Here is a 15,773-nt window from a genome sequence, read left to right on the forward strand (position 1 = left end):
TAGGCTTGAATTGAAAACTGGATCTTTGTGCTTATTTCCTTTTATAAATGACAAAAAATTAGAGTGATCTCAGAATCCTAAAATAACTCAGGTGGGACAGGCCCCAGAAGGTCAGTGGCCCAACCTCCTGCTCAGAGCAGTGCCAGGTATCATTGGGGCTCACACTCCAGGGAGCCCACAGCCTTGCAGGGCAGCCACCCAAGTGGATTCTCCTCCTGAGATTCAGCCTGAACCTTCCAGAGCTAAGGTCTGTGGTCAACCTCCTCAGCAGTCAACCAAGAAACCTCCCACCAGGTAGGGACAGGTAGCTGTTGGGGCCCTGCAACCACCCCCTCACTGGGCTGAGCAAGCCCTGCTCCACCAGCACCTCCTCACAGGGCTGCTGCTCCTGCCCTGACCATCCTGGGGGCTCCCCTAGACTCAGTTTGTCCATGTGTGCCTTTCCTCTACTGGGGCCCCAAACTGGACGCAAGAATATGGATGCTCTCCAACATGAAATGGGGCCCACCATGCAGGTTATATCAGGATGGGATTGGTACATGGTTCAGTGAACAAAAGAACATACCAAAAATCTTTGGCTGTTCTATTTTTCTTACAATATTATCACATATTCTTATTTGTCATATAATTCACTAAAGGTTCAAAACGGAAGAAAAACTCAACAATTAAAAACATAACAAGAAAATCAATAAGAAGTAGCATTAATCTATATTGAAGTTCAAATAATTTTTCCCATACATTTCTAAATTTCCTGCAGCTGTCATGAGTAGATTCTTTCTTGAGCACATCAAAGGCTGGTTATGGCTCCTAAACCTACTTTTGCAAGCGGACTACCCATCAGACTAGTTTAATTTACACTCACTGAGTATGACTGGGAACATATACCTACTAGGGAACACTAGAGCACAAATATCTCTCTGCCTCAACTGCAGCTCAAAACAGGTCTTCGAGCAAAGAGAGGTAAAGATCTGACTTAATTGTACTGTTTCCTGGGACTTGTGTGAAGTATTAGAAGAAAACTAGAAAACTTAATTTTGTCCTTCTTTGGTACTACAGTCCTTTTAATCCCTTTTATGGTATCCACAGGCATTGTGGACCAGACTTACAAGTACTCAAGAGATTAACTTTGATTTAGGCACTGGATATGTTTGAGAATCTGGTCTCAACATCTTGTTTGATTGGTATTTCAACAAAACATGTCCAAGATGATGAAAGCACAAAATAGCAGGCAGAACTGGCAAGTGTATGCAAAGCCAGACAGCAGGATTACATAAAGCCTGCAGCATGTCTTATTTAAGCTAGAGTAGACAACTCCTATATCATTTATTTCAGAAGACTTCACACTTGAATTTTGATTTACGTTATCTTATTTTTCAATGTAAAGAGAACATATGGAAATGATCAAACTTATAGTATCATCTGTATCAGAAACTTTCAATTTCCTTAATCTGCATATTTATAAATTATTGCAACGATGATGTACAAGTACATTAAAAAAATTCAGATCTATTGATTATACAGAATATATGAGCTTTCCTTTTCTGAACATCCACATAAGTGGGGTAAGACATGCCAGAGGCCAATAAATGTCTATTCCAGGAGAACAGCATTGCAAGAGAGTACTCTGTACTAAGAACTAGGTCAAGATGCAAACTGAGATACCATATTAATTCATTATCTGTAATTACTTTTAGTGACTTACTAAGCATTGTAGTGTGTTTAGTACAATGTTTGGTTGGGGTAGTTTTGAACAAGAGAGCATGACAATAGCAAATGCCATGAACATATCCATTAAAAACTAATATTCTGTTACTTCCTCATTGTGCACCATTTCATTTGTTTTGTCAGTGATGTTTTTCACATCAAGTGTCTACTCTCTCATTTCAAGTTACACATTTTTTTAACAAAAATATAAAAAGTTAAAGATATCTGATGAAGCCTTGTAGAAGAAATGCTTTTAACAAACTTCAGACCTTAACAAATCTATGCCTACATTAGCAAATCATCCAGCATAATAGGATTGGATCAGTAGACAGAAGCTATTGGTGCTGAGGACCCTACATCTTCATTATACCCTATACCCAGTCTTCCAGATTTTACTTCAGACTAGGTTTAGTCTAGTCATCAGGACTGAACATCCCTTCTCCATGCACATGACCAAGCAGTCCAAAGTAGCACTCACTAGTTGAAACCATTCAATCTGCAGGACTAGAAGTGCCTCAGGATACACACCTGGAGCAGAATTTGTTTATTTTCCTTTGAAGGGACTAGTTTCCAGACACCAGAAGAGCCCTGCCAAACAAAGTGACCTGCAGGAATTGGGGATAGCTAGGGAACTTTGAAACTGCACTCCAGCTTTAAATAAAAATGTAAATTCAATCAGTTATTCTTCTGCCTAGCATGACAAATACTTGAAAATATTTCAGATTTAAGCATTGAGTAATCCCACTGTTTGCAGTTCTACACTACTGCTGGTGACAAGGCCAACTAATGCATACTCAAGGCCCCTCAGGATCATGCTGTAATATGTTCCTATATTTAGTAGGATCATACAAGGTATTTATTCATTCCACCATAGGATGTTTTCATTGACAGCATTGGATATTTTATCTAGGCATGTCAAAGTTTACTGTACTTCACCAAAATCTGAAATATAATTAAAGAAACATTTGGGTAAAGATCGGATTCACAATTAAAGTATAGAGTATACCAAGATATATATGTTAATTTGGAATAGTCCTCAAGCTTTTAAGTCTGAAAGTAGAGGTAACTAATCCAGAGATTCAGTAGAACAAAGACACAGTACTACTCAGAACTCTTTTCCATTTATACGAGCGATACACACAGCTGCCTCTGTAGCCACTATAAAAACAAAACAGTGTCATATTTTAAAGTAATGGTCCAAGATAATATAGCTGTACAAGCACAGAAAAGGTTTCTACAGTGTTTCAAGATATTTCTATATTATTTTCATAAACGATTAATTGCTGTCTCCTACACCACTCCAGTCAATGAGAAATTTGCATTCAACCAGGATTAGGAACAGAGTCCCTGAATCAAAGCTCTTAAGAATTTCTAAGTCTCACTGAGGTCAGTGTAAAGCAAGCTTGCACTCAAGTGCTTTGCTAGCAAGAGGAAAAATGCTCTTTATTTTTATGTTTTGCCAGTTTGTCTAAGTAAACAAAAAAAGCAATGAAAGCTGATTTTTAATTTTTGCCATCGCAGCTCTGAAACGGAATGGCTCAGCTGGAAGACATGGAAATTAGCCTGTGGCAAGAGGCTATAGAGACACCACAGCAAGTGAGAAAGCAACACAGAATTTATCTTCCCTATAAGTTAATGTTATACTTCTGGTGGCAAGTAAACATGAACTGACTCCAAGTCTCTATGTTGCCTGATTTATACAGCCAGGTTATTTAAATATACCAGTGGAAAAATGATTTTTATACAACAATAAATAAATAATATTTATGTGCAAAGTTTTCTTCACACGGAGCTTGATAAATGTTGGCACATCAGTCTACCAAATGTAACAAAACAGTGGCAAAATGGCATTGTGAATGTGAAAAATTTCTATCAGACAATGAACAGAGACTGTTCAATCTGTACAGACACACAAAGATTAGAAACAAACAGCTTTTCTGCAACAGAGTAAAGATACCAATCCCTGATTCTTGTAAGTGAAAGTTCAACATCATTATAAATCACCATCCTTTATTAGATGTGGGGGGCAAACAGTGACAAAGAATGAGGAAAAGGCTGAGATACTTAAAGCCTTCCTTGCCTCAGTCTTCAATAGTAAGAGCAGTTGTTCTCAGGGTGCCCAGCCCCCTGCACTGGAAGATAGGAACAGGAAACAGAATGAAGCCCCCATAATACAAGGGGAAATGGTTAGTGACTTGCTACATCACCTAAACATACACAAGCCTATGGGGCCAGATGGGATCCATTCAAGGGTACTGAAGGAGCTCATCAGAAATGCTCACCAATCCACTTTCAATTATTTACCAACAGTCCTGGCTAACTGGGGAGGTCCCAACTGACTGGAAGTTAGCAAATGTGATGCCCATCTACGAGAAGAGCTTGAAAGAGGATCTGGGGAACTACATGCGTGTCAGTCTGACTTCAGTGCCAGAGAAGGTTATGGAGCCATTAATCTTGAGTGCCATCATGTGCCATGTACAGGATAACTGGGTGATCAGGCCCAGTTGGCATGGGTTTCTGAAAGGCAGGTGCTGCTTGACTAACCTGGTCTCCTTCTATGACAAGGTGATCCATTTAGTGGATGAGGGAAAGGCTGTGGATGTTGCCTATCTAGACTTTAGAAAAGCCTTCAACACCATTTCCCACAGCATTGTCCTGGAGAAATTGGCTGCTTATGGCTTGCATGTATGTACTCTTTGCCGTGTAAAAAACTAGATGGATGGCCAAGCCCAAAGAGTGGTGGCGAATTCAGTCAGCAGTCAGTCCCAAGTGGTGTTCCCCAGGGGTTAGTATTGAGATCAGTTCTGTTTAATATTTTTATCAGTGATCTGGATGAGGGGATTGAGTGCACCCTCAGTAAGTTTGCAAGTGACACTAAGTTGGGCAGAAGCATTGATCTGCTTGAGGGTAGGAAGGTTCTACAGAGGGATATGGACAGGCTGGATCAATGGGCTGAGGCCAGTTGTATGAGGTTCAAGAAGGCCAAGTGCTGGGTTCTGCATCTGAGTCACAACAACCCCATGCAACACCAGAGGCTTGGGGAAGAGTGGCTGGAAAGCTGCCCATCAGAAAAGGACCTGGGGGTGTTGGCTGACAGCTAGCTGAATATGAGCCGGCAATATGACCAGCTGGCCAAGAAGGCCAACAGCATACTGGCTTGTATCAGAACTAGTGCGGCCAGCAGGACCAGAGAAGTGATTGTTCCCCTGTACTTGGCACTGTTGAGGCTGCACCTTGAACACTGTGTTCAGTTTTGGGCTCCTCACTAGACAAAAGACATTGATGTGCCGGAGCGTGTCCAGGGAAGCGCAACAAAGCTGGTGAAGGGTCTAGAGTACAAGTCTTGTGAGGAGCAGCTGAGGGAACTGGGGTGGTTTAGCCTGGAGAAAAGGAGGCTCAGGGGAGATCTTAGTGCTCTCTACAGCTACCCAAAAGGAGGCTGTAGCGAGGTGGGTGTCAGTCTCTTCTCCCAAATAACAAGTGATAGAATGAGAGGAAATGGCTTCAAGTTGCATCAGTGTGCTGGCTTTGTGTGTGTGTGTGTGTGGCAGGGGATTTTGGTAGCGGGGGAGGGGGTTACAGCAGTGGCCCCCTGTGATAAGCTTCTCAAAGCTCCCTGGGCTCCAAGTCCGACCCACCTCTGCACCAAGGCCAAGCCAATTAAGACAGTGACCACATCTCTGTGTTAACATATTTAAGAAAGAAAACCTTGGAGGAGAAGTGGGATTTATGAGAAGGAGCTGTGAGGGAGACACCTATGCAAACACTGAGGTCTGTGGAAAAAAGGAGGAGAGGGGGAGGTTCGCTGGAACAGAAACTCCACTGCAGCCCATGGCGAGAGGGCAGGCTGTCCTCCTGCAGCTCATGGAGGTCCACAGTGGAGCAGAGACTGACCTGCAGCCTGTGGAAGACCCCATGCCAGAGCAGGTGATTGCACCCAAAGAAGGGCAGGACTCTGTGGGAAAAAGCCCCCACTGTTTTAGTTTGGCACTGGGAACACTGCAACACGTGGGGGGTACACATGCTGGAGCATCTTGGGAAGAATGCATCCAATGGAAAGGATTCATATCAGAGGATGTTCCTGCAGGACTGTCTCCTGTGAGAGGTACACCACACTGGAGCAGGGAAAGAATGAGAGGAGTCCTCTCCCTGAGGAGGAAGGAGCAGCAGACTGACCATAACCCCATTCTCTGCCCCCTGCACTGCTGAGGCAGAGGAGGTAGAGAGATCAGGAGGTAAACCGCCCAGGAGGAAGGGAAGGATGGTAGAAGGTGTTTTTAAGATGTGGTAATGCTTCTCAGTCTCTTACTCTGTCTGTTAAGTGTTGTTGTTGTTAGTGTTTGAATTAAATTGTTGTTCTTTTTCTTCCCCTAAGGAGTCTGTCTTTTGCCCATGACTGTAATGGGTGAGACACCCCTCCCTGTCCTTATCTGGGCTCCAGAACCTTTTGCTTCATTTTCTCCTTCCCATTCCTAAGGGGGAAAGGGTAAACGAGTGGCTGTGTGGTGCTCAGTTGCCCTCTGGGCTCAAACCATGACAACCAGGGAAGGTTTAGATTGGATATTAGAAAAAATTTCTTCAGCAAAAGAGTTGTCAAACATTGGAACAGGCTGCCCAGGGAAGTGGTTGAGAACCACCCCTGGAAGTATTTTAAGACATGTAGATACGGTGCTTAGGGACATAGATTAGTGGCACCATTGACAGTGGTTAATGGTTAGACTTGATCTTAACAGTCTTTTCCAACCTAAACAGATCTATGATTCTATGATTATAAAGATTAAAACTGAAGTTTCACTCTGTATGTTACAATGCACAAATATTTTAAGTGGTAGTGTAATGAACTATAATGTGATAATTTACCATACCTGCCTTAAGCTGTACAGTGATCTTTATCATAAATCTATTCCACATCTTTCTTTGTTAAGGACCTTCCCTTACTGCTAACCTTGGACTCAGAATAAGAATTCTTACACTTCCTTCTGCTGCTTGACATTGGAGTTATGAGACAGGCTATACCCAATTTATTGTATTTTCCTTTAACATCATAATATTGGAGTATATTGTGGAATATAATTGGAATTATATTGGCACATCATTTTATTTTGAGTCAGTTTACACTTACACTCTTGTGCAGTCGAACTTCAGAGTGTGAAGGTCTTATCAGGAAATTAAATCAAAATCTGTTTCTCCATCTACACTTCTAGCGAAAGATAACACACTGATGAGAAGATATGGAATACTTTTTAAGACTTAGTAAGAATGGAACAAGTGAGATTGTACACAATTAATTACTGTACTTCAAAGAAGTCTGCTATTTCTAGAGTCGCTGAATGACTATAGTTTTACTGATTGCAAAACTTCAAACTCTTAGTACTTCTTAAACTTTTACCTGCTGTGTTAATTCCTGTATGCACAGCCTAATCCACTGACCAAGATTCATTGTAGAACACAGCAGTGGTAGGTCATGTCCATTAAAAAAATTTTAAAAAGAAATAAATCACATCTTAAGGAGATAAATAGCTTATTTTTTAAAAAGGAGCAAATAAAGGCAATAGCAAGAAAAAATAAAGAAAAGGGAATTTTTTCAAAAAGAGGGGGATGGAAATACACAAATGTTACTTTTCTGGTTTTTAATTAAATATTCAGTTGCATGAAAAATAATGCTTTGAACTAAAAGCAGCTCTTACTTTCTATGAAAAAGCTGGTTGGAATTTCTCTTAAAATTTATGTTCCATGTAATAGCAAATTTCCTGATCAGTAGATATACATCAGCAAGGCCATCTTGGTCATATGAATCCTAAAATAACTATCTCTGACAAGGGAACTGTTCTACAATTAAATTATCTCTCTCTGGAAAGATTTTTCAGATATACAAAGATTTAAATGCAAATTACATACCTGCTGCCCAAGTTATCTTAGGGTACAGGAGAATGCTACTTTTGAGGAAAACTCATCTATGCATAGGGTATCAGGTTTCTAGCTAAAATTTCACCAAAATAAATGAGGATAAATAACTTGTTAATGACTTCTGACAAACCAGTAAAGTAGACTACAGAATTGCATGAATGTGAGTAACGAGATTGCACGGAGGCAAAGAAAAGAAAGTCTAGCAACAGAATCTAGCACTTCATTTCTCCTTTATCTACATGAGAGGCTTTTATTCATATTTTCCATTGTAGCATAAGGAATTATTTCTGACCACAATTCCAACCCATATCAGTGAAAAAATAAATGTATTCCAAGCCTCTTCAGCCAATCTGCTGCAAAAACAGAGTATTACACCATTACAGAACTAATAGTAAAAATCTCATTCTCCTCTCCATTAACCAACCCATTTCCTAGGGTGGTGAAGAAAGCTGTTCCCCAGACAAATTTGTTATAATACTTTTGATTCCCAAATTCCAATCAATTTTACTCAGCAAGAAGAGGTGGCACTTTAAGAAAAATGAAGTCCCTCTAACACACAAGCAAAATTGATACTTTTTGCTATTAACCACTCAGGAAATGATTCCCTTCAAGCAAAGGCAGAAAACCCAAGACTGATGGAACTGATACCCTCAAGTAAAGTCAGAGAACTCAAGACTGCCTCTTGCAGCCCAAATAATTCCCAAGATCCTGCAGCACATCACAATTCCAGCTCCCATTCCATCTCAACACTGTTATACCTTCTGCCAAAGAGTTCAGTTTCTATGTGGCCTTTGTTGCTGATGTGTTTAAAGTGAGAGTGAATCATCAAGGCAGTATTAAAGGTGGGTTTTTTTCAGGATCTTGGCCACCTGCTGTGGAGTGTGGGATCTGGACAGCCTTGTCACTGCCTTTACTTCCTCTCTCCTTCACGTCTTCCAGCTGCAGGTTCCCATCCTAACTCCTCCCAAGCACAAGATGGATTTTCAACCCCTCCTTCTGGTCAGAAACACCCATCCTTAAGGTTATTTTCCCTCTCTGGTAACCTTACTAGAGATCCAACAGCCCAATGGCTCGGAAAAAAAAAAATATCCAAAAATCCCCATGGTTTACCCCGTAATGCACTCAGAGCAATAGCCTACAGCAGCCATTCTGAGATGAGTGTAATTGCAAATCCACATACTGAAAAGTTATCTATATTTTTAAGTGAAGAGAACCTTTCATGTTTACAGAGTAAGTACAAAAGTGGACTTGTGTGTACAGAAATTCATGGGGCTAGCCTCCAGGGGATTTGATTGAATCATCCATATCTTCTTTTATTTGTTAACATAGTTTAAGTGAACAAGACAGCTGACAGTAGGTGCTGAATTTTTTAAGAGGATATTTGATTTAACTTTCAAGTAAATCAATCCATACACCAGCAATTTTTCAGAAAGTTAATTCTGTATTCATCACAAAGCCAAACAGCTGGATTCTGACTTCATATATTTAAATCAAATGAACTTGCAAAGGGAACTGAGTATGCCATAATGGAAAAATTCCCATACCAGTGCTTTAAGCCATAAATGCGATATACATCTCTAGATATGCTCGACTGATGGGGACTCCTGTCTTTTGCTAGAACTGTACTATCTGTAACCTCTCAGGAGGCAGATGCTACCTTAATATTGTGCTGTTCAAATCACTGCTCAAGCCAAGTCCAAAGCACAAAAATAATCTACTAGATATGAATCAGATCCAGCTCAATCCCCTCTCCCTCCAGACAACATCACAGCCCAGGAAATTATTGCGTACGTAAGTTGAAATGATTTTCCATCTCCTATTCCCCTCCTCCATTATCTCATACCTTCCTGCCTTTTTTACCTCCTGTTATTTTCACAAGAGTCAATAAATTGCTTCACAGCAATTTTACTATTTCTTCTATTATTCCCTTGTTTCTTTAGCAAGCAGTAAATAACTCTGCCTATTATGAAAGTGTTCTACAGAGGCCGATTGCAGGCACAGGTTAGAGTTTCATACCTGTCTTAAAATCTGGGGGTCTATAGCCACATTATCTCTGTTCTGAAGAAGGGTGCTGCACTCCTTTGTCCCATGATTTAGGGAAGCAATATGAGGTCAAGGTTTTTCAGTAATGAAACTCAGTGGAAGGCTAAAACATTTGTCTTAATTTTAGCAACAAATAACAAAGAACAAGAGTGATATTCACAAGTAACATGCTTTGATTTCAAACGCATTGCCCCAGATTTGCATCTGTATAGAAGATACTCATTTCTCAGTCTTGTGATTTTCTTTATGATGATTATACTTATTACTCATACAGTGATCTCAGGTTGAAATATATAGATACTTAAGTAGAACAAATATTTTAATTTCCTTCATTATGCAATCCAGACATCAGAGCTGTATATAGAAGTATATTTTTTAATAAGATATGATTGAAAACTTTTACTAAATTTTGAGCAGCTTTTAAAAATCAGTATTCTATTCACCATAGCTATTACATATAACTGACTCATCAATCTAGTGGTGCCAAAATAGCTTAAGTAACTTTAAAATATAGCAGCAAATGTAGGTTTCAATGTAATGTAAAGCTCCGCACAGAAAGCATTTGAGAACTTTGAACATACTTTATTTTGAGCTATATCCTCCAGTCCTTCACAGCTATATATTTTACTACAGTTCTTGCACTCAAAGTAGTGGAGGTTTCTTAGTTCTGTTTTTATAACATTACCTATTAGCACTCTGTGGAAGTCAGAAAAAGCAACACTTGTGGACTTTGTGAAGGCTCCTTTGAGCAGATTAAAATGACCACATGAAAAGCAGAGGGGAAAAAAAAAAAAAAGGTGCATGTGGGGGAGATGCAAAGTGAAGGCCTAATTTCAAGCTTCCCACCTTGTTTAGAAGACTTACAAAATGTCAATGTCTAGCCCACATTTACTGGTGGCTTTTTTTTTTTTTCCCTGTGCTACACAACAAAATTATTTACTTATGAGAAATACTGCACTATGTCAGCTCCAGCCTAGGAGACCAACAACTTACACTGTCCTTGGCAACATTACAGGATCTGCCACATCAAAATGAACTGTTCTTGAATGTCTCCAGCGTATTATGTGCAAATGTGCTTTACTTTAGTGCTGGGGCTATAACCTTTCTTGGCTTCTCTCTTTTTTTCCCTGGAACACACATACTATTCTTGTACCAAATAGACAGTAACAAGATTGTTTTCATAGAAAATGGGATCATTACTTTGACAGCTGACAAAGTTCTGCGCCATATTCTCTCTTGGTAATAATTCTGTAGATACTTTATTTTCTCCTGTTTGCCTACAAAAATGATTTATGGTGGCAGGAGGGATAAGGATAGAAAGTTAACGAAATCCAGCTTCAACCCACTCTTTTGTCTGCTAAGACTTTGGGGACACATAACTCATGCATTTGTCCCTGAATGTGGTTTGTGTTTCTGTGAATGGTAGAGTTGCTAGTGGGTAGGTCCCAGCAATGTCTCTGTAGCACTGAATTTGCAGATATATTTAGAGCACAATCAGAGCTAAGAAATTTCCTGCCTTTCTCTACCTGATATATCCCGGAGTGTTAACCTGGACAGCAGCAAAGGGATCAGATCTTCCAGAACCAAGTGGAATAGTCTCTGTAAAGGTGGGGAAAACTATAGAAAAGGAAAATTGGAGGACCCGGGAAAGCTTACTGACCCCTCTGTTTGTGTATATCCCTAGTCAGTTCCAGATTTGAAGTGTGGGTGAGAGGTAGGTCTACACCAGCCCTCCTTATATTCCCATATTTCCATACTAACACTTTACTTTCTATCAAATTAAAAAATGGGTGTGCATGTTTGGGGAGACGTGTCAAACTTCAGCAATGTCCTGAAGGCAGAAGAAAAGAGTCGTAGTAAAGTCTGGAGCATGCAACTGTAATCTACAGATGGAGTTTATTTCTATTTCTGGTACCCACCTGCTCTTCATGCCCAGACAGATGATTTCATCTCAGTGTGCCCTCTTCTCTGCAGTTTGCCTTTCTCTGTCATTCAGTTTGAGAACTGAGACAATTGTGCATATGTATATTAATATAGATGCATGCAAATATGTATTTATATGTACAGACATACAGGTAGAACTTCACACAAAGACAGCTAACCTTGTTGAAACTGCAAGATACCACTCCAGTGCAAAAGCTCATGATTTGGAGGGGGGAGGGGTGTTTTGTTTTGTTTTAATTTTTAAATGTTGTTTTTAAGAAAACAATGGTAGCTTTTAAGTATAACCTATGGCTGCATGCACTAGTGGCTCTAGTGCTTTTTTAAATGGTGGGGATCCATCTCAGACATAGTGAGGGCTATTGCACATCACACCCTGTTTCAGTGTGTAATTATGGGTTCATTTGTGCTTCTGGGCTTGATGCAAGCATATACTGATGCTCAGTGCAAGAGGAAAATAATATTCTGAAAGAGTTTTCAGACAGTTTTTATAGTTCTGGTGGGTCTGGACCCACACTATCCCCAAGGTGTGTATGGAAAGAGGAATAAACAACATAGTGATGTAATATGCTCAGGGGCACGTTTCCTCTGCACCGGCATTCCTCTAGCATTCTTCTCTGCAGTTTCTAAACAACAGCTAAAGGAAAGCTTTTTAGATCAAGGAAACTGTTTAAATGGACATTTGTTTAAATCTTTGGGGCCATAGTGCTGAAAGGGAATTTGAAGTGTGACGATGCAGTTGAATAAATGCTGTCACAAGAGCTAAAGTTGCCGACTATAACTGCCTGTGTTATATTGCTTGCAGCTTCCTTTCAGGCTGACATTCTTTCATGTATGGCCTTTGCCTAAATATGTATGGGTTTTTTGTGCAAAGGTAACCTATTTTTTAATACACTTTTCCTGCGCTAAACCATTTTTCTGAACAGTTCTCCAGTAACTATAGTTAGCAATAGAAATTTGTCAGGGAGATAAACCTCATGTACAAATATACTTGAGATTTCCAGTGAAAAATAGCTACAGCAGGAACAGGTAGAAGGCTTAAAAACATATTTTGTGTGATTAACAATAAAAAGGGTGAGTCAATATTTTAACAATATTCATAAAAAGGGCAACATTACTGAGGCTGACAACCAAACAGCTTAACTGCACACTGAGAATGCATGCATCTCACTGTGAGAATGGGGAGACATGCCTCATTCAGTAACGCCTCTTTTTCTTTTAATGGAGTGAGTCTGACCTCTGTGCATTGAACAGGATGCACAATGAACAACAAAAGAGTGTCTGTCATGACATTTTTTTCTGTTTCAAAGTGACAATGCAGCAGCCATCTTTTGTTTTCTTTCTTTTTCTTCCGTCATTATAAAACACTAGATTTTTTTTTTCATTCTTTCTTCCTTAATTACATTTAAAATTAATATGATGGATTGGGAAAAAAAAAAAAAAAACAGCTTTGATTCCTGAACTGACTCCAATATGAGTACTAGATACAGCTGGACAAAGAGGCAAGACTTCAGACCTCAATCAGGTCAAATGATTAGATAAGTATGGTATTTAATATCTATTTAGTATGATGAACATCACCTTTGGTTTGCTTCCAAAGCTGGCTGGGGGGAATCTCATAAGTCATCAGTAATTATCATGTTGAATTTGCAGAAGATGGGTGGATGCCAGGCACTTAAAGAAAGAAAATGCAGTGCCCATGTTTCTGGAAAAAAGGAGGGAACAAAAAGGAGTCAGAGTGTTGCAAAAGTTTCAGCTTAGTTTCAATTTCAGAAAAACTGTAGGGAAAGATATCGTCAAGCCAGCTATTTTTAAGTATCCAGAATGAAAAAAAAAAAAAAAAAAAAAAAAAAAAAGGAATGTAAAAGGAAACATGGATTAGTCTGACAAGTCTTTCTTTTGCCAAATCTAATTGCCTTATGTGACATAGAAACACTGTGATAGAAGGGAAGCAAAAGATGTCATATCTTGGCTCCTAGTAATGTTTTGAATGACATGTTCATCATCAAACTAGGGGAACCACAAGAGGGTGAGAGCAAAGATAGCTGGAAAACTGTAATCAAACTGTAGTTATTCATGAGCCACTGCCAAAATGAAAGGGTATCCTCAGCAGACTCTCTGGAGTCTGTTAATATTTAATATTTTCTTTATTGTTCTAGATGACTGGACACAGTATTCAATTTAAACTTGCAGACAACACCAAAATGGACTAATGGGACTAAATAGGGCCCAACCACTGTTGAATGTAAGATTTAGAGCTCAAAATGTTCTTGACACTTTTATGTGAAAAAGTATGATTCAGGGACAACTATAGTGTTTTACATTTAGGAGAAAATAGCTACATAAATACACATAAGAGAATTGCAAAATGGTATAATTTGGTTATTTTTGACTCATATTTCATGTGATCTGCAACTGCAGGCTGCTGCAATAGCTGTCTAGGATGTGGAGATAAAATTTGAGCCTGCACGTCATGTGAAATGAATCTACTGTTATATGTAGTACTGATATGGCCATAGCTCAGGTACCTCTGGTTTTCAGCTTTACATTTCTGACCAGTTGTCAAAAGATTAGAGGCGAGAAAAAAACAGAGATCTGAGGAAGATTGACTCTGAGGAAAGATAACTGGCTATTTAGCCTAAAAAGGAAACCACCACATAAGGGACAGAAGTCTTTAAATACATAAAAGACAGCCTCAGAGGAGCAGGGAATCACCTCTTCTCCATGTTTGGGGGGGGAAGGACAAGTAACAAGCTTAAATGGCAAGAGGCCATGTTCCCAAATGGCATTAAGGAAGGTTTGTAAGGGTGAAAATCAGAACCACTTGTCTGAGAAAGTTGTGGAAACCTCTTTCAAAGAACTAGTGGGACAGCCCCCTGCCAGGAATGCTGGGGACATAGCTGATCCTCCTTGGGCAGGAGAGACTATAAATCCCATCACCCCATCACTTTAGGCCGGCCCATTAGGTCTGTTAACGATCATCGAACCCTACCTGGCTCGTCCTGGGGAACATGCCTGCTTTATGTTCCCTGCCTGGAGCCCATGCTCTGCCCAGGGACAGACAGCTGGCTGATGGTGGGTCTCAGGAGGACAACTCAGCCGGGGACACCAACATTGCTATTTGGGCATTGTTTTTATTCATCACACTTCACTCGGAATGAGTTTTTTGCCGGTAAAACTTCATGTATGCCCTTAATGTGTCTTCGCCTTTTTCCTTACCCATATTTATTCAACTGCTTAAATCAAGTTCTTGGGGTTCTTCTGTTCTTAAGATAAACAACACTTATTGCTTTCTGTCTTCAATAGCCAAGCTAATAAAAATCCAGTTGGTAGACTTAATTTTTTTCAAGCTTTTATGAACTGAAACAGGAGAGCAGACGGTTTTATGCTGATGCACAGTCATTGGTGGTGGATGAACATAACCTGTATCCCATCCTGCCAGACGATGCTTTATTGTTGTTATTGTCATTTATTGTTTAGACTAACAGGAAGTGTTGCCACTGTTTGTTTAAAATCAAATTAAGTAATTCTGCATTGATCTGGAAGAAAACTGTTTAGAAGAAAACAGTGACATTTGCAACAACAGTAAAGAACTTTAAAGCTATGCTAATAACCTAGCCTAGACTATGCCACTTTCAATGAATCTGCTGTTATTTAGTTACATTATTTATAAAATAATGTGTAATACACATGCAGAAACTATTCCGGAGCTTAGAAGAAATCTCTAAAGTATCATTAAAGTATCATTGTATATATCTACTTGTAACTAAAAGAAGAAAAAATGTAGATGGTTACTAGAAGCTCAGAATCTAGCAGCTATGTAACTTCTTAGATGTGTAAAAGTCAATAGCATATTGCTTAGAGTGACAAATCTCAGAAACCAGCACCTCCTCACACCATGAATACAAATCTAAGCTCAAAAGTAACGTTTCTGGTATGAGAAACCCCCATTCAAATCACTCTTTATTGCCCTTTCTACATCACAATCACTTGGAAGCCACCCACCCTTTGCATGCATCCCCCACATGAATTTTCTTTGCAGCCCTAATGCTACAACAAAATGTTGCCCCAACTAAGAAGAGTTTAGTAGAGCTGGGGTAGCCTTGGCTGTCCTGCTGTCTGGACAGACCAAGGTCTCATACCTCTTATCGGATGTGTGGGTGGCTTGACTTTCACCT

Source organism: Tyto alba, unplaced genomic scaffold (genome assembly GCF_018691265.1).
Source record: "Tyto alba isolate M040663 unplaced genomic scaffold, T.alba_DEE_v4.0 Super-Scaffold_14, whole genome shotgun sequence".
Taxonomy (NCBI): domain Eukaryota; kingdom Metazoa; phylum Chordata; class Aves; order Strigiformes; family Tytonidae; genus Tyto; species Tyto alba.